Source organism: Neophocaena asiaeorientalis, unplaced genomic scaffold (genome assembly GCF_003031525.2).
Source record: "Neophocaena asiaeorientalis asiaeorientalis breed wild unplaced genomic scaffold, Neophocaena_asiaeorientalis_V1.1 scaffold177, whole genome shotgun sequence".
Taxonomy (NCBI): Eukaryota; Metazoa; Chordata; class Mammalia; order Artiodactyla; family Phocoenidae; genus Neophocaena; species Neophocaena asiaeorientalis.
In genome coordinates, this window is record NW_020172779.1 from 18214942 (window position 1) to 18235923 (window position 20982).

At 38.2% G+C, this 20982-nt stretch overlaps 1 pseudogene; it reads right to left on the bottom strand.

The window, feature by feature from the left end:
- Positions 1 to 1671: 1671 nt before the first annotated feature.
- Positions 1672 to 2731, bottom strand: LOC112397171 (40S ribosomal protein S2 pseudogene; annotated as a pseudogene).
- Between the last annotated feature and the right edge of the window lie 18251 nt (positions 2732 to 20982).

Sequence of the window (20982 nt, forward strand, 5' to 3'; positions counted from 1 at the left end):
TTCATGGCATGTTTAAAAAGGAAAAAAAAAAAAGGAAGAAAGAAAGAAAAAGAGGAGCAGTATAATATCAAAGAATAAAAAAACAAAATAGAATTAGAAAGATAAAAATTATACTAGGAAAACTAAAAGTATAATTGAAACAATGGGTCGCTGGGGGTTGCTCCCATCCCCTTAGGTGTCCGTGGTCCCCCTCTGGTGCCTAGTAGGTGCCCTAGTTGTGAGGAGACGTGAATTCCACATCCTCCTACTTTGCCATCTTGACTCCCAATCTCATTCTTAATAATGATAATTACATTTTTAAAAAAAGTAACCTTGGATATGTCAGACATTTTCAGTAGTTTTTGCTTTAACATTTAGTGATAAAATACACCCTTAAAATAATAAACAGATAATTTTCTTAAATGTTGCAACTTAAGAAATTAGCGTGAGGAAACAAAGTGTATGCATTAGTTATCTATTGGTGCATACTACAGGGCTTCCCTGGTGGCGCAGTGGTTGGGGGTCCACCTGCCGATGCAGGGGACACGGGTTCGTGCCCCGGTCTGGGAAGATCCCACATGCCACGGAGTGGCTGGGCCCGTGAGCCATGGCCGCTGAGCCCGCGCGTCTGGAGCCTGTGCTCCGCAACGGGAGAGGCCACAACAGTGAGAGGCCCGCATACGCAAAAAAAAAAAAAAAAAAGTTCACTTTAAAAAATTAAATGCAGTATTGGATTTGAACTACAAAGCCTTCTGTGGGTGTTACTTTGATTTGGTGGATTCACATGAAGAATCTGAGAGCCACAGATGTTAAGTGACCTTATCAAGAGGGGCAATAGCATTGATGCCATTAAGGGTCACTGACCCTCTGTGATACAGGTTTGAACCTGATTTTCCAGAACCTCAGGCTTTTCCTTTTCAAGACGGCCTCCCACACTACCTATACCCTCTAGTCAAAGTGATAGAAAAGGAGCATCCAGGGAGGGAACAGTGGACCATTTGGGGTTAGCAGCTGGTGTTGGGGAAAAGAAAGTATACCTTCCACATTACCAGGGCTCACATTTTTGATTACTAAATGGAACGTCAACTTGAGTACCGAACTCTGCTCTACCTCCTCGATTGTTTTTAGCTTTGGCCTATAGCTTCACTAATAAGCCCTTGCATTTATATCAAGATTCATCACTAAAACATTCTTTAAAAATAGGTTAACTCATATGATCCCCAAAACAACCTTCTAATATACATATTTTTAACTAATTGTTCCAGATTAAGGAATACAATATTATTTCTCATTTTCCTCTGCCCAAACCCTTCTTTACACCATCTATGGTGGAAGTGTTAGCAGTGGGAGGTGGGGAGATGGACCTGTCTGACCGAGAATATAGATGTATATTTTATAAAACATTTGAATCAGAACAAAAGATTTGTTGGTTCATTCATTCATCAGTTTATTACAATAATGTATATAATGAGTAAATGGATTCCAGGTCCCATTTAAATGAATAAGCATAGTTTGAGTGTCCAGAAAGATCTAATCTAATGATAAAATGTATCAAATAAGGAGCTGGAAACCACTGTATGAAGTACTGCTTTGGAAATATGAGATAAGCAAGCCCATCTGTTCTGAGAGTTGGAAGAAGGGTGAGAAGATATTTTTTTTCAGCTTCATTCACTTTATTTTTCTCATATAAAACTATGTGGTGGCCACAGCTGGAGCCTGGGTCCTCTGCACAGAAACTCTGGTGTAGGTCTTTACTAGATGGTCAGTAAATTCCTGATAGGGGATCTGGTGAACACCATGTCTTCCCAGAGATCAGCAGTGAGATAGCTGTAGGTCTTGGAAATGGCATCAAAAGTGGCCTTGGCGAAGTTTCCCAGGATGGCAGTGCAGCCCCTGGCAGAGGTGCAGCCGTCATCAATACCAGCCGTCAGCAGCAGCTTCTTGGGCACAGGGGCTGAGACGATGCCAGGGCCCCTGGGGCCAGGATGAGGTGCACCAGCACAGAGCCACAGCGGCCAGTACCTTGCAAGGGAGGGCACGGGGATGATGGAGAGCTTGGCCAGAACGATGGCTGCACGGAAAGCAGTGGTTAACTCCGTGGAGCGCCTGACCTGGTCTGCTGGCCAGTACAGGTCTGCTTTTGCACAGGCATAATGGGAAGATATTTTAAAAAGTCACAGAGGAGGTAACATTTGAGCTGAACCTAAAAAATGGGCAAGAGTCACCAGAGCAGAAGAGGAGAAAGGGATCCCAACCTGAATGGCTGTTTGGGTGTCATCCAGCATCAATGTAGTTCCAGGTGCTTCCACAAGCTCCTGCCAATACCATGTTCTTACCCTGCTGGGAACCAGAGAAGTCAGGGAATTTGGATGAAAATTTCTAATGGAATTTTGTTATCCTATGCAGAGAAGACCTAAAACAAACCATTATTAATATTAATAAGCTTTCTTTTGTTATCAGTTTTGCTATTTAAGATCAAAGCTTTGCCATTAAACATAATTAAGGCTTGAGAAACATTTATTAAACAATATTCTTTGAACTTACATAATTCAAATGTAAGCTGAATTATGTAAGTTCAACTTACATAATTGTTGTAAGTTCAGAGAGAAAGAACACCATTAATAATACTGTCTTACCTTCATTCTGCGTTTGTTTGCAGGAGACACATTTGCATTGTGCCAGTACACTTTATCATGGTGTGACTCGTCTTCTCTGGGGCCGTACTTTTTTCATCTTCTTGTTTCTGCTCCATGTTCAGTTGTTGGAGCTTTTGCTATGATTGTGTCCAATCTACTGCTTCTTCCTAATTCCCCTCCCTCCTGCCCCACCTCCCTTCAACTGCTAAACTTATATCATCTGAAAGCTCAGTTCAAAAGCAAGGTCTCAGACCCTCCTCTCACCCCTAACCAGTCTCTTGCTCACTGTGGACCTGCAGGACTTGTGCCTGAATGCCCTTGGAATGGAGAGATTCTCTAGCTCCCCCAGCGTCTGTGTGGATAGGCCCTTGACCCAGGAGAAACCTCCCTTGGACACACTTGTTGATGTATGATGCATGCACACACCCAAACTCAGCTAATCAGAGATATTCCCTTGGGTTCTCAAATTGGAGGTTGATAATAGCATCAGTTTCACCTCCTATAATCTTTCTCTAAAGCAGCTAGAAAGAATTAACGTAACCCTTGAAGAGAAGCATAGCCTGGACAGTAAAAGAGATTCCTGCTCTTTTCCAAGACCCTGGATCCAGTTTTCTCTGAAGACATCCTCATCCCTGCCCTTTAATGTAAACCGATGAATTCCTATTTCTCTCTCACTTTCTCTCTCTCTCTCTTTCTCTGTCTCTCCTTTTTAGTTAAGTTTTTGTCTCTTCTAATTTAAAAATTATCGACAAGTATAATACTCCACATTAATCATTTATTTTCCTTGCCACTGGACAGTAAAGTGAATGAAGACAATGTCTTGCTTTATCTCTGTACCCCAACACTTGACAAGACATCTGACATCTTAGGCACTCTATAAATAATTGTCAAATAAGAGAATAGAGATCAAATCTATTTTGTAAGGACATAGTTGCATAATGCAACATTGTGCCCATCGTAAAGAGTCCACATGACTAACATGTTTTAAATGTTACAAGAGATCGATTTTTTTAATTAAAATTTTATTTTATCAGTATATGAGAAGTATAGTTGATTTACAATGTTGTGTTAGTTTCAGGTTTACAGCAAAGTGATTCAGTTATACATATTTATTTTTTAAACACTTTTCCTAAAATTGATGAGACACCTGATAGATGTAATTTAAAAACAGTCAATAAAGGAGAGAAACACTTTCTCTTTAACTCAACCACTCTATCCAGGACCTTTTATACACACACACACACACACACACACACACAGTTTCCTCTATCTATAATATTTCTCCTGCCTTGATCACCCAGGCAAACTTGCCTTCAAGTTGTGCTCAAATATAAAGAACTTCTGTCAAGTATTTTATGATACAACCCCCTTTAAATAACACTAGACTTTCTTTTACCTAATCCCCCAAAGCATTTTGACTTTATCTCATTCTGTAGAAATTATTATTTTCATTTCTACTCCTTCCCTTCCTAGAGGTTAAGCTCTTAAAAGGATGCATATTTATCTTTGCATCTTCAGCCTCTAATATAATGACTGGCACCTAGTAAGTTATCAATGAGCATCTGAGGAGAAATCACTTTACAAAGAGTTCTTGCACAAGAACTCATTTGAACAGCACAGAAAACTGGAGGGGTCCATATTATTCTATCAGTTTTATAGATGACAAATACACTTATAATAATAGGCCTCCTGTGCCTGTAATAAGAGGCCTATTTGTTTCTCTAGATCCCTAGTGCATCCTCATTACCTGGCACAGTGTCTGGCATGTAAGGGGTGTCATGGAGGAAGTAATTTTCCTCTACCCGTCTAGGTTCTGACTGGTCTAATAAGAATTAAATTGACAAGAGGAAGATCAACAAGAGAAAAATCAATTAAAAGTTTAGTAACACGTACATGGGAGAGACCCAGGAAAACTGAGTAAGTCCCAATGTGGCTGAAGCTCTCAGCTTACACACCATCTTTAGCTAAAGACGACGATGTTGGGAGTAGTCATTTTGGGACTTCAGAGGGGAGGAAGGCAACTCACGTGGAGATGGACAAACAAATGTCTGGTAAATAAATGTTTGCCGGGCCAGGCAGAGACAATGGGACACAAAGTGGACTCTGATCTCTAAGAGTTTCCCCCACCAGACCTACTCCATATTCTTTGCAGATATCTCTGGTGATAGATCTATTCTGGAAATAGGCCCTTCATCAAAATTCATTTAGGCAGTTAGGGGGAAGGTCAGAGTTTCTGCCTGAGTCTTTTGGGCCTTGTTTTTAACCAGAAATACTTCGCCCCATAGAGAGACATTTTGGGTTGGCACATTTTGCACCCTACAGGGGTCTTTTTATAAATACAAAGTCAGGAGCCTTAGCTACTTTCGGTGGCAGTGCCTTCCTCTAAAGTTAGATTTACTCAGCCTTGGTGCTCAGTCCCACCACACTGTCCTTCTGCCTCTCTCACTGGCCACATTGGGAGCAGTTTATGGGGAGAGGTGGTGACATCAATTCTGCATCCCCCATGGTCCTTGCGCATACCTTTGAGGTGACTGTTTACCCTGAGTCCAGAATTTTGTTGGGTGCTTTCATAGTTTGAGTTGTAATCATCATCATAATTCCGTGAAATGTATGTTATATCCTCATTATACACAGAAGAAAATCAAGGCTTAAAATCTAAGATAATTTAGTATGTGTAGGTCCTCACTCTTTTTTATTTTTTAACTGAATGGAAATGAAGTGAATTTAATTGTATATTATTATATAAAACATCTCAAACTCACTTTGCACTGAAAAATCTTAGAACAAATAAATAAACAAAAAGGTTAAGCAAGGTCTGTGTTCAGCTGAGCAAAGCCTTTGTGAAAACCTAGCCAAATGATGACTTCCTTAGTAGGCTTTGCCAATTCCTATCAATACTCGACAGAGAGGAGTTTAAGTAGCTGCTTAAATACCAATTACTTAGAAATGGAAAACAGACAAGGGGAACAAGGCAAACACCCTGTTTAACTTACCAGAACACAGAGAAGCCTTCACTACTCAAGGCAGAGACTGGAATAGTCGCCCCAGGTCGCACAGGGCTCCAGTGCAAATTGGCACACAGCCAGGGGAACGCGGAGCCGCTGGGCAGGAAGTCAGCTCCTGCCACTTCAGTTGTTTCTTTGCTTCTTCCCAGAGATGAAACTTCCCTCCAAAACATGGGGCCATGTGGTGGATTTCTTCAACCTCCTGTACTCAAGGACAGGAGACAGACATTTTAGAGAAGTGGACCCCTGATACAGGACCATGCATCCTGCTATGTTCTCATAATTTAGAAGCAGCGCTAGTTTCATGGAGGTGAGGCACATGTACGGCCCTGTGCTCAGGGGGATCCATGATGGGTGTTTAATGTTTGGCTGTGGCTGTACTGAAATTGTTAAAGATTTTAGCTCTGAACTTGTGTGTTTTATTAGTGAGGTCTAGTGGGATGTAGGGGGCGAAAGATAATTTTCCGTCTTCCCCTCTAAGTTCCTGGCTGTGAACCCCTTTTAAGGAAAGATAGATTAATAGGAGAAAAACAAACAAACATAAAAACCCCAGAAGTTTAGTTACATGTATAATTCCTGTATACGTGGGAGAGACCTAGCAAAACTGAGAAACTGTGCAGAATGACCCAAGCCATCACCTTAAATACCATCTCCAGCTAAAGACAAGAAGATGCTGAGAGAGGAAACCTGCTATGGAAGATTACCAGGCAAAGCACAGTAAACAAGGGTAGGGTTGTTATGAGGAGTTAAGTCAGTTGTCTTCTCCACTGTAAGAATTTCTAGAGATCTAGTCACCCTCCTCTTCCTGTTATAGAGAGGGACACCCCCTGACAAATGGAGATTTCCCTTATAAATGTAATTTTCCCTTACAAAAGGGTAACTTCTACTTGGTTTTCGGAGCTTCTCCTGCGTTTGCTCTTTCTTAAAAACAATCAGCTCAAGATAATCCTTACACCATAGAGCCATATTTGGGGGGGGGGGCAAAATCTGCTCTCCTTCAGGGACAAGGGGCAGACTTCTTGCTACCCCTCTCTAGATAGTGCTCCCAGCGTCCTTCGAGCACAGAATCCTGGTCCCATGGTGTGGTGGAATTAAGCAAGACTCACGGCAAGTACGAAGTAAGCATTTTACATCTATGATTAATTGGGGTGGTGACAGCTCCAAGAAGCCACACTTTTCATTCAAACCCAAGCTTGCAGAAAGAAACAGTGATGTTCTAAGAAAACTGAGTGACTAAGAAACTCAATTGTATTCTTTCTTCTTCATGTGACTTCCCTGTGTCAGCCAACCACCTAAGCTGAAATGATGACTTAGAAGGAAAGGGTAACCCATAGTTCTTTTCCTTTTCGTTTTTTTTCTCACTAATCAGTAAACCACAGGTACAGAGTTTCAGTAGAATGTGTACATATCAAATCCAATAAAACCTGTTGAGTTTATTTTGTGCAGTAATTACTTTGTCCTGCTGAGAATGAAATACCTGGGCATGTACGAGCTATAAAATATGTTTTGTAATTTAATGCTTCCACACATGAGTTAAATACTCTTATATTTGCATTTAAAACTAATTGTACAATATAAAGGTAAACATACAATTCATGCTAATCATTTAAAATTTTATTCATTTATTTTTTTACTTAGAGTGACATTGACTAGCAAGTGCAAAATCACCATGACAAGTCAAGAAAGTGACCATGGAAGAAATTTAAAAGCTTTATAACTGAGTAGCTTTAACAAAATTGTTTCCCTGCTTTTTGAACAAGGGACCCTGCAGTTTCATTTTTTCCTGGATTTCACAATAATGTAGTCATCTCTGTTTAAACAGGTTAAGTAGATAGTAATTCTTCCCAAATTGTCAACAATCCAAATGGAGAATAATTAAGTGAACAGATCATTTTAGTACACTGCGGTGAGTTCAGTGATAATTTTACAGAGAAAACTACAAGAGCACACATTGTAACTAAGGAATCGTGCAGATTTCCTGATACAGATGGTTCCAGGTCTGAGTCTTGAGTCCTAAATTATTTATAGAATTTTAGGATTTATCCAGGTAAAAAGTTGTAGTGTTGGGAAGAGGTACGTGGAAAAAAACATCCCGTGTAAATGAACCTAAGGCATTAACAAAGCATAGTGATGAGGAGAAAAGAAAAGATATTTATAGGGCACCATGGTAACAAGTATAATCTTTATTCTTGGTCAGATCATCTGCTAACATCAGTCAAGGTGCTATTTCCTTCTCTACACCTTTCAATTGGTGGTACTGCTATCAAGGAAGATTCCTGATGTGCAGCTGTTCATTGCATCAGCATCTGTTCGTGCTCTTCCTCCTGTCCCCTTGGCACTATTTCTGATTCCAGCTGCAGCTGAGGACTGTTTAAAAAAAAAAAAAATTCAGTCAAGTAAATCTGAAGGTCTGCTTGGCTTTATTCAACAATCCATGAATGGTTCAGGCACCATCACGTCTCGCAACTAGAAGGACACTCAGAGGGGTTGTGCGAAATAGAAGGTTTTATAGGAAGAAGGGTGGGACAAAGGAGCTCTTAGCAAAATTAAAGAAGGGGTAATTCTCTGCCAGGTCATCATTTTGTGGGGGAGGGAAGGGCAAGGGTTCTTTCATGCTGATTGCCTCTTCTTCCTCTGGGGGCGTGGAGAGAGCCCACTGTGACAGATTACCTCCTTGATGCTGACCAGAAAATCCCAAACTGGTTGATTAAGATTACATTTATGACGAAGATCAAAACTGTAAGTAAGTCAGGTATTAAATCTAGATATGGTATCATGGAGTTTAGCACAAGTGATGTCATTTTGGGCCTGCGGTTTTTCTCTTTAAAAAGACACAGTTCCTCGTAGGCGTGGCCTCACTTGATGCTGCCTGCTTCCGGCTTCTTAGTCTGTTGCAGTAACAAAATGGCGTAGACTGTGTGGTTTATAAACAGCAGACCTTCATTTCTCACAGTCATGGCGCCTGGGAAGCCCAAGTTCAAGGCGCCAGCAGATTAGGTATCTGGTATAAAGGCCCACTTTTGGGTTCATAGATTGCTGTCTTCTCACTGCATCCTCACCTGGCAGAAGGGTCGAGAGAACCCTTTGGGGTCTCTCTTATAAGGGTACTGATCACTTCCCAAAGACCTCACCTCCAAACACTGTCACATTGGGCATTAGGATTTAACAGGTAAATCTGGGGGCTCACAAACATTCAGTCCATAGTAAGGCTTCACTTATCCTAAGCGTTTTCCCTTGCCACAGAATCTTCTGATGCCATGGATGCAGTGCGATTTTGGACAACCTGGATCTATGCCTGGCATGGAAATATGTGGCAGATAACATCATCAGAGCAACCCTAAATCAATGAGGATGGATAAATGCTCCTCACTCCTGTCCTCGGGGTGAGAGATGCTGTACAATCCTCAGGAGGTCCCTGTGGGAAAGAGCTCCCATGCACCTTGGCGGCAACCTTCCTAACACCCCCAAACTGATTTTCCTTCCTTACCCCTGCTGCTCTCCCAGGGCTGTCTTTCCTGCTTCTTGAAGTCTTCCAATAAAACTGTCTGTTCACTTGTCCCTATTTTAGGTTCTCCTTTGGAAAACTCCAAATTTTGAACACTTTTTTTTATTGTCCTTCTTAAATTAATTCTCAAAGATTTTTATATGTTAGCAGGTATAATGTTAACTGAAAGTTATCATTTTCATGTTTCCTGTTTCTCTGATACAGCTCTGCATAGTTTTATTGGTAATGGGCATTCTTGTTTGTTCCTGAATTTAATATAAATATTTACATTCTTTCATTATGAATAACGACGTTTGCTACAGATTTCTGACAGATTCTTTAATAGGGAGCACATTTAAATTTTATCAAAAACTTTCTCATTTTTTTCTTTTTCCATTAATCATTTTCATCCTTCGTTTCATAATATGTTCTTGCCATATGGCTCCACAGGCTTCACACGTTCTCCATTTAGTCCAGCTTGGCTTTGGCTCTACGTGGAGCCACCCAGACCCTTCCTGCGTGCATCCCTCATGGTTCACCCTGCAAGTGCACGTGTGTTCACAACACCTGCACCCACAGATCTCTATTTGCTTATGGCTTTGATTCATGTTCTCTCATCTCAGGCTATCACCAAACAGCAGAAACAATTTAGACAACAGTTCCAAATGTGAAGCTATTCTGCTCTAGGGCCACAGTGGCTCCCTCTGTTCTCTGACACTATATTGTCTATGCTTTGACCTTCTGGCGTCTCTCTAAATCTTAGCGTGAGGTTGGCTTCCTCACCCTTACTTGACCAGGGATGGACTTGCCTGTTTCCTCATCCTTACAGGCTAAGACTCCTTGTTCCCCATCTTCTGTGTACCCCTGCTTTTCAGACAACCTTATAGCACAATCTCTAGTTTTGATTTTGGAGGACGTCCTCAGCATTCTACAAGCCCCTACACTAAAAACCTTAGAATGATCTTTAACTCTTCCTTTGTTCTTCAAATTTGACACTACCATTTGTTAGCAATTCTACTTAAAAAATCTATCATAGACATAGTCTTCGTTCTTTATTCTTACCCGACCTGACTAGTCCAGGCCCTGATCACCGCTCACTCAGAGAGAAGAGACACCACACATTTCTTCTCTACCCACACTATCTTCTCCCGGTGGTTTCCCCACAGTGCCCTGTATCACCCTACCTCATCTTTGCTCAGACATTTCCATTCACTCTCCAAGGTCAACTGGATAAATTCCAAACCACTCCCCTCAGCATAAGAGATTCCTTACGAATCTTTCTGTATACCCAGCTACAAATTTTGCCACTTTTATTACATATTAGAACATGTGAAGCATTTAAGTATAAGATGGTTTGACATTTCATTTGAAGTTGTAACTAGTCAGTAAAATCATTGCATAGACATCATGATCCTGTAGCCCATCTTCAATTATCCTGTTAAAGTGTCTTAAGAGGAAATGATTACAGAATTCCAGATGTCCATTGAACACGCCAGAGTTAAGTAAATCATAAAAATCTATGTGAAATACCTGCCATTTTTTTTGTTTCCTTCTTTGTCATTTTTTACCTTTCAATTTGGACACTTTGAATTATGTAAAATAATTCACAACATTTTCCCCACCATATCAATCAGGCAAATCATTTGGGGTTTACAATTAGTTTAAGCTCCTAATTACTTTTTTCTTTAAAATGTGAGATAAAGTCATATCTTCTTTTATCTGTGTTTTTCTGTACCAATGGTTGTCCCTTTAACTATGCATTAGAATTATTTGTGAGCTTCTGTGGTTAGAACACAGTTCTAACCAGCAGACTAATTTAATCAGATTGTCTGGTGTAAGATCTGGACATTCTGAAATATGTATTTTTGTTTTTAAAAGTATGTATTTTTTAAATTCAAATTTGTAATCCTGGTTTAAAGAACAATACTGGCTATGCTTTCTGTCTGTTTTCTCTTTTGGAAAATGGCTGCACCACGTGCACCTGCTGTTTGGTGACATCATTAGCTGTCTAACATACCTGTGATGGAAAAAGCTTCTGAGCATCTAACGTGCTGCTTGTTATTCTAATTATTTGTTCTGACTCTCCCCTGACTGGCTGATTTAAGAAACATTAAAAATTCTAAGATAAGCCAGGAGAAATCATTTTAGCATTTTTATATCAGACTGTCCTCAGCTTCCCCCTTTTCCCTATGAACCTTATAAATACAAATAGAATGTCAAGTTCTCTGCAGAAGAAAATAAAGCCATTGAGATTTTATTGGTGGAATTTAGCAAACAGCATTCCTCATATTTCTTCAGCCTAATTCTTAGTTACCAAACGAAACCACTAACACCATTTCTGCATGGGATGTTGGGGGCCTTGGGGTTCTGTTAGATTCACTGTTTTGGAATTAAGACAAGGTATAAAAGCAAGTGAGTGACTATTATTTTATAGTCTAATGGCTGACAGAAGCCTCTGAAAAAAATCCATGTTCAACTAAGCACCCATACTTTCATCTCTGCTTCACTCTGTTTTGGATGTATAAAATACATCCCAGGAAGAAATAAGCCTTGTTAAAATAGTATATGATGAGAAGTCTGTTTACCTAGTTCCTTCCTCCGCATCAAAGCTCATCTGAGATAGGCAGATAATATAGACACAGACTAAAAAAAAAAAATATATATATATATATATATAGACACAGACTAAATATCTGTGTTGAAATAGAGTTTTTCACTTCCAGATTTTATAATAATAATAGAATGCACAATAAAGAATGGCTGAACATTTACTATGGAATACAAGGTATGCACATTTTCATTAAATGTTAACATCATCATAAATGTGTTCAATAAACAAGAAACAGTAAAGAATGTGTTTATAAAGTAAACTTTCAAATGGTGTTTAAGTAACTTCTTAAAAGAGAAAAAAGAATTAAGAAAACAAAATTTCAAAATCTTTTCCCCTCACATTCTGCAATTTCTCCTTTGCCTCTAATGCTGGTCTACCTGGGAAAGTCATTTACTTTTCCCGGGAGCATATCTTCCATCACTTCCTCTACACTTGTTCAAGTCTGAGTAACTAAGGAGGGTGGCAAGGCTTATTTCTCCTGGGATTTATTATTCTTAATAAACTATGCAAATTTTCATGTGCTCACTCTCTTTATTAATGAGAAATTCCTCCCTGTTTCTCTCACAAGCTCAATAAGAGTAACCTTGCACCACTCAGCCCACTTCTCTTTAGTGGCATTTTTAATTAATCCCCTCATCAGTAAAATAAAGGGAAATCATTTAATGATCTCTACGGCACCTTCTAATTCAGAGGTGCTATGATTTTGTTGTTGTGTGCAATCGATTTAAAAGGATAATAGGATACAGAAGTAAAAACAAAATTAAACAAGAAATTCTCTGAAAGACATGCATGTGCCAAGAAGTTAGGAACTAAGATAAAAAAAGAGCCTTGATTTTAACCAGAAGATATCTCTAAAACGTAATACTTTGTTTAAATTATCTTTCTATACTGAGCCAAAAGAAAAGACATCCACTCTTACATGTTGTGTGTAATGTTTTCAAATTCTTGTCTGTGTTCTCCAGTGTCCCTCAATTTACTACATGCATTTATTAAGAGACATGAATTAATACTTGTAAAGTATTTAGAAGCATGTGACAAAACATTATTACTAGAAAGGATAGAAATTTGGTCTCCCTGTACAGTTCTTATACCACTGGACTGAAAGACTTCTACGGTGTCTTGATTCTCCACATTTAGGGATCCTGAAGTGCTAGGGGTTGGCGTACTTAAGTGCAAGCTGGGTCCTGAGAGCTCCAGGAGTCACAATTAGAAAGAGAGTCGTGTGCTGGGGAAATTCCACTACCGTCAAAATCCTCTTCTGTTCCATTGAGGTTATGAGGATCCAGACTGGAAGAAACAGTCAAGAAACAGGCTTTTTTTTTTCTTCCAAGTGTTAATATTGCAAACGTGATAACTCGTTTCAGAATTGTTTCCTTCCATTGTAAAATCCTACTTAGGTAAAATGCTAGGGTTGAACACTGCCATGCCTGATCTGGTTGTCCTTCTCCTCCACCACGGTTTCTCTTTTCCAGCCCCACTCCCTGGCCTGGCTGCTGAGAGCTTGTGCGTTCCCAGCTTTACTCTTTACTGCTGCACCAGGCCCCAAGCAATAGTCACCCCTAATAGACCTCACAATGCACCCACATTGAAAATATCTATTTCTCATTAATAGATTAAGCAAAAACTGCTAAATAATGATGATAGTAATAATTATATATAGAGAGAGGATCTAAACACAAATAAATTTTGAGTCGGGTTAGAAGGCAGGGGAAAATCCAATTTTCCAATCTGCACTGCCAAGAAGAGAAACTGCTGCCTGGTGGAATTCAATACAGGTCTGTGTGTTTAGCTGAGTAAATGAGCCCTGCTTGCTATAACTGAAAAGAATACAAATGCAGGACATAAGCATGGACTCAGGGCACTTCATTTATCATCAGTGTCTCTGTGCCTTTGTGCTTCTTGTCTTCGTAGCTTAACTGAATCATTGCTCTACTGCGATCGCACAGGAATATTAAATATGCATTTTCTTAATTTTGAATGATTTTAAAAATATGTTTTTGCACGCCCTTACTTTAAAAATCCCTTTATTAACTCCCCATTTCTTGTATGATAGTTTCCTCTGTATTATGACATGGTGCACACAGTCTATGTCTTTTGCTTTATCTCTTCTACGTCCCCATCACATTTGGTGCTCCCATGCCACCGAAGGCTTTCCTGAATGTAGTAGGCTTTTCACTGTGGGTGACTTGAGGGGTACAAAGAAAATTAAGCAATATCCATCTTTAATCATCTCAAAGGTAGTTCTGGTTGATGGGGGTGGTAAATGGGCAACACTTGGAAAAATATTGACTCAGAGGGTAAAATATAAATGACTTATATTCTTCTCTAACTCATCCTACTTCTTCCCTCCCTCTGAATGCTCCAATTTTTTGTCCATATTGTAAGCAGAGATGATGAGATGCAAACTCCTGTGTACATTTGCACAGATCCAATCCAGATGCAGTTGCATCTGTCAAGTCCTATCTTTGAGTGCCCAGCATTCATACATGTTATTTCTTTTAAGTTTCACATTTCCTCCGGAGGGTAAGCAATCTTACAGCCACTTTACAAATGAGGAAGTTGAGCCTTGGAGAGAGTAACTAAATTTTCCCAAGTTATAGGTTACAGATATGGGTCATTTGAGAGTTCACACCCAGAGTGTCTGACACCACATATTACTAAATATCTCTCCATGTAATTGCACTGCAGTTTGGAGAATGTTTCTGCCACCATGGCAGTGCATGTTGCTTCATGGATTATGTAAATAAAGTGTTATGTTTAATTTCTTGAGAACAATGTAAGACCCTTATGAATCACTATTTTTTATAAATTGCAGATAAAACATATACACTTAAAAAAATCCTACAAAAGCTTATACAAAAGAAATAAAGTAGGAGTCAGTTTTAGTAAGTTCTTGTCCCAAATCTTATACCAAATAGCTCTGTGACCTTAATCAATTGTGACACTAATGTCTCTGGGTATCTGTTTCTATGTCAGGAGAAATGCTGACATATTTGAAAAAGTTTTTTTTGTCACATTTGCATTCATTTATTGCACGATATTCCACACATACCATACATTCTGGCCTAATGGATCAATCTCTTTTTTATGACTTTCATGCCTAGCCTAGAGTTTTTTGTTAATATGTGAGAATACAAATCAATTAATCAATTTTAATTTTTCTCTATAAATGTTGAATCACTTGAGAAATATATATTTGAGACTGATATTAATTAAAAACTTGTATCTGTTTTATTACTAACAAGTCTGGATTAGACAATAAGATTTATATCTAAGACCAAAATATGCTTCCTTCAGCCCTCCCCAGATCTACATCTTCAGGCCAGTTCATGGTAAATATGTGTCTGCAACACATTTATCCATTCAATAATTCTTCAGAAAATATTCCTTTATTGTCTGCTATGTGCCTGCAGCTATTTAGATGCATCTTATACAACAAAGAACAAGGGAGACAAAATCCCATGCTGTCATAAACTTTTATTCTTGAGGATATTGGCCTAACCATCTGATGAGCCTACAGTACTATTTCTAGAAGGAAGTGCAAACTCTGATCCCATCATGCTTAATATATGGAAGCAGGTTCACAGTATACGGAAAGAAAGCGTGCCCTTTGTGAAGTTCTGCTGCTTTGAGGGAAATTCAAAAGAGGCTGGAACATTCATCCTGACTTAATAGAAAAACATGGCTCAATGAATGCCTGTCTTTCACTCTCACCAGCAAAGAAATTCAAGAGTGTCTTATAATATAATCCCTAAAGAAGGAAAAGTGTTAGAAGAAGGTATTTTAGCTGCCTTTGAAATAAGTTTCAGAGGAAGAAACTGCTTCATCCATTACAGTTCCCCAAATATTTGTTATTTAAACCCACTGAGCTTATCAAATAAACTCCTGGTCAACCAGAAAGTTCCTCTGGAGGAGAAGACCAGTAGTTTGTTGGGCAAAGTTCAGCTTTTGTTCCCAGAGGACTCTGAAATTGTCAGAACACAGCACTGATAAAATTCATTTCATGGCCACACTATCCCTTAGGCTAAGCATTTGCTCTCTATCCTCTTTTCAACCCATTGAGTACCCACTGAGTGAAGCAGTAGCGTTTAATTTAGTCATCATCTAATTTATCAAATATCAGACCCAATTTATATATTTTAATGAGATTATTAAAAAACCTTTAATCAATAAATTAAAAGGCTTATATGAAGTGGAGAGTTTTGAAAACAAAACTATTATAAAGTTATAGCATTCTGATTCAAGAAGTCATATAAAGCCTCAATAGATGATAACCATTGAAGTAACTGAATGAGCAGTTAAAAGCCTTCCCTGTAGAAAACTACAGTCATGCGTGATTTCATCAGAAAAACCAAACTTTTAAGAAATAATTCTAAGTGCATATAAATATTTCCAGAAAACAGAAAAAATAAGAACATTCTTCATCCAATTTTACAAGTGCTATTCTTTATCTTTATACCAAAACCCTAAAGAACCAGACAAAAATGAAAATTTATAGGCCAAAGTTATTCATTAACTTAGAAGTAAAAGTCCAAAAAAAATGTTGGCCAGCCAATCTATGTATCCATCTGTCTATTAAGCTATAGATTTAATTAAAATTTGGGTTTATCCTGGAATCCAAGTTCGATTTAGCATTAGAAGAATCTATGATGGGAACTCCCTGGAGGTCCAGTGGTGAGGACTCCACGCTTCCACTGTAGGGGGCATGGGTTCAATCCCTGGTCGGGGAACTAAGATCCCGCGAGCCGCGAGGCGTGGCCAAGAAACAGAAAAAAGAAAGAAAATCTATGAATATACAATTTACCACATATTCATATTAATAGTAAAAAACAATTTTATCGCAATATGTACAGAAAAAGCATTTAATAATGTTCAACATCCATTCATATTAAAAATAATTACTAAATTGAGAATAAAGGAATAATTAATAAATTGATTTTATGTGTCAACTTGGCTAGGCAACTGTGCCTAGATGTTTGGTTAAACACCAGTCTAGATGTTGCTGTGAGGGAATTTTTAAGACATGATTAACATCTGTATCAGTAGCCTTTGAGTAAAGCAGATTATCCTCCATGTTGTGGGTAGGCCTCATCCAATCACTTGACGTTCTTAAGAGAATAAGACTGAGATTTTTCCACAGAGAAAATAATTCTACCTGTAGACTGCCAGGCTGCCTTTGGATTTGAACCGCAACGTGAAGTTTTCCCTAGGTCTCCAATCTGCTGACTTGCCCTGCAGAGGCCCTCAGTCATGTGAGCCAAAAAAACCCAAAACCAACAAGCTAACAACAACAAAAACCTCTCTCTCTGTGTCTCTTTCTCTCGCTATCTATGTCTACACTGTTTTAGTGTATAGATATTGATATATAGTATAATATACATAGATTTTAGTGTGTACATGTTTATTATTTCTTCTGTTTCTCTGGAGAACCCTGACTAATACAAAAAGCAATTTTTCAAATCTTATCTTTAAAGAAGTCAGTAAGTCATCATATTTAAATGTGAAATGTTAAAGTCTTTCCATTAGGCTTAAGGAATAACACCAGGTTGTGTGCTCTGACCACTGACATTTAACACAATGTAGAAGATCCTGGCTGCATGGTAAAGCATGAATAAATGAATGGATGGTATCAGAATTTATTAGAAAGAAATTTAGGACAGATCATGTGAATTTTTTTATACAGATTTTTCCAACCTACATATTTCTTATTAATGAGTTTGACAAGACTGATAATTAAAATTTGAATATGTTTCCACGTACCAGCAATAATTAGAAAACAAATTTTAAAAACTAAAATTTCATTAAAAAAATCAAGTACTCAGGAATGAAAGACAGTTAAGACCCACACAGGGAAAATTCTAATAATCAGTTGATTGTCATAAAAGAAAATCCAAATAAAGGATAAATAAACCAGTTTTTTTAATTGGTTGGTACAATTGTTAAAGTGTATTTTCTCCTGATATAAAAATACCAGTTTTCTCTTCATTAAAATATTATCAAAGTTTTCAAGAATCAGACAAGTTGATTAGAAGTCTCCTATGACTACCCTATTTATATAGTTCAGACCCCTCCACCAGACCATCTGGAGCCCACATACTGATCTATAATTTTGTAGCTCTCTTTACCCTCTAGTATTCCTTATAATATACCTTATTTCTTATTATTACTGCTGCGGCCTGTTCTTCCCCACACATGTTAGAATGTAAGCTCCACCAGCATGGGAAGTTTTGTCTGGTTTTTTTTTGCATGATGTAGGTCATGTGCGTATAATAGCTGCTGTCACATAGTAGGTGATTTGTAAATATTTTTTGTTATAAGTGATGTTCAAAACCAATGTAGAAATATAATTGGAAAAGAATAGCAAAGACACTATTGAATAAAAATTAGAAAGATGTCCTCAAGACTTACGAAATTAATTAGGACAGTAAAGTTTTGTGTAAGTAGAAATAAACAGGCTACTGGAAGATAAAGGAGAACCTATAAATAGATTCAGCTCATGCATGTTTGTACTCCTGCTGTCATCATAATAGAGAAATGAGGGAAAGGACAGTCTTTGCAATGAATGGAACAGTAACAGCACTCATCCTGTACTATCTGTGTATCAAAAATACTATAATGGTCCTGAAAAGAAAAGCTACTGGATTAGATAGTATATATTTTAAATGAGAAAGGACTAGTTTCATGAATATATAAATTATGCCTTCAAATCAATAGGAAGAAAGACAGAAAAACCAAAAGAAGAGTGGGCAAAGATCTTTAGGAGACACTTGATCAAAAGAAAGTTCAGGGCTTCCCTGGTGGCGCAGTGGTTGAGAGTCTGCCTGCCGATGCGGGGGACGTGGGTTCGTGCCCCGATCCGGGAAGATCCCACATGCCGCGGAGCGGCTGTGCCCGTGAGCCATGGCTGCTGAGCCTGCGCGTCCGGAGCCTGTGCTCCGCAATGGGAGAGGCCACAACAGTGAGAGGCCCGCGTACCTCAAAAAAAAGCCCAGATACATAATCAATAAACAAGCTTCATTATTAATCAGAAAACTCTAAATGGAATCATAATAAACAACTATATTCTAAGCAAATTGGCAAAATTTAGCAGTCTTATACTACCATGTATTGGTGAGAATGTGTAGTGACAGAAACTCCCATATAACGCTAATACGAATGTAATTTCGTACAATCACTTTAGAAAAAAATTTGGCATTATCTAGTAAGTCCAAAGCTTTTCATAGCCTATGACTAATTGTTTCCACTTTTAGATACTCAGTAGGACTGGTGCCCACATGCACCAGCACATGTAGAAGCATTATAGGTGATAACCTCAACCTGGAGACAACCCAAATATCCATCACCAGTAGAAAAGATAAACCAGTGTTGATTCATGCAGTAGAATATCACACAGTCATATAAAAGAACAAAGTGCTGTTAAATGAAAGAATATGCACAAATATTAGAAACATAAGGTGGAGTAAGAGAAGCAAGATTTAAAAGAACACATATTTTATTCCATTTATGTAAAGTTAAAAAAGGATAAAAGCTAAATTATATATAACATTTATATTTATCTTATATGTTTTATATGTAAATTTAGTTTTTATTCATATATATGTATATAATTAGTGCCCAGATTTAATGAGTACTTCTCTGTGTGTGTATATATATTTTATAAATAATACTTAATTTTAAGTATTTACATCAATATTGATAGAGATATACATGTAGCTATTACAGGAGGAGGAGAAAGAAGAGACACAGATGATTCTGGGCAGTAGCAATGTACTTCCCCGTTTGCGTGGTGGTTACGTAGTGTTCAGTTTATAATGACTCATTCAGTTGCACAACTTTTGTTTTTATCTTTTCTGTGTGTATGTTATAGACCCTTATGTGTCTAACTACTGGACACTTTTGGCAGTTAGACATACATTGGGTTTGCCTTCTGGAAACTATACAGTTAGACGTACACTGAGTTTGCCTTTTATGACGTCTACCCAGGCGGAATTGTGGGGGGATGGAATTAAGTGGAGAATCTAGGGTTTTTTGACTCACACTGCTTCATGTCCAAAGTTAACATCTTAATACCTTGCTGTTCCAAACATAATACTATTCCCCTTAATGTTACTTTTTATTAAAAATATTGAGGTTTGACTAGACATAAAATCAGAAGTATATATAGAATTACCTAGAGATAGGTGTCTACGTGTGAAGTTGCATATATATGCTCAATCATTCATCAAATATTAGCCAGCTTGGCTTTTGGTCAGTCAGTCTGATGAGTGGCTGAGGATATAAACTGAAGCAAATACGATTCCTTGTGTAGAAGACCTTAGAGTCTTAGAGAAGAGCTTAGAGCTTAGGGGAAAAAACAAAGATACACCGAAAGTTTGAAACTATGCGTGAAGGTGGACAGAATTCTGGATCTTGATGTTCATGTGTCCAGCAACGTGATCTGTATATCTGTGGGGAGTTAAATGACAATATATAGTTGACCGTACAGAGGTGTAAAGTAATGGTCTTGTCAGATTACGTGAGCAGTTCACAATTCCTGGCATACAGGATAAGTATAAGAGAACTGCAGAAAATTACAAATTTAGATTAGATTTTGTTAATAATTTAAACTCTTTTTCCTTTGTGTAAATGTGAATTATCAAATCTTGAGAATTTTCTTACCTGGTCATCAATCCCTTCATCTATTATATGCATTTATAGACGTATTTGTACACATACCTGAGTATTAGACCAAGGTTGAACTTCCGATATCAGTGTGTCCACTTTAGCTATTCTCAGCGGTTCTTATAGCCGTAAATAGCATAGTTCCATGCTTGCAGCAGATGGTCAATGGATGGCTACCAAATTTTTTGAATTAGATGATTTTTTTAAAAACAGGTGAGTAGGAAACTTCATATTTCTCTTTGAAAACTAACTATAACAAGTTGCTTTGTCATTTCACACTTGAGTGGATTTTTTCCCTGTGAATTAGTGGCCTACATAAATAAAACTTCCTAGCCCCTGTTTTATAACCTATTAATTCAAGAAGAGAAGATATATATATATATGCCGCCCATCGGAGTTTGTATTGATTGCCACCTCATAGCTCAAATATTATTATAGCAAATAGAGTTATGATGGAACAGCCTTCACCACAGTCATTCATTCATATTCGTTCATTCACCTCACATTTATGGAGCATCGGTCTTGAGCCACACCAACCTAAATGACCAAGGCATTAATTAACTGGAAAGCGATGGCAAATTTCCAGACCTGTACTATGGCAGCGCT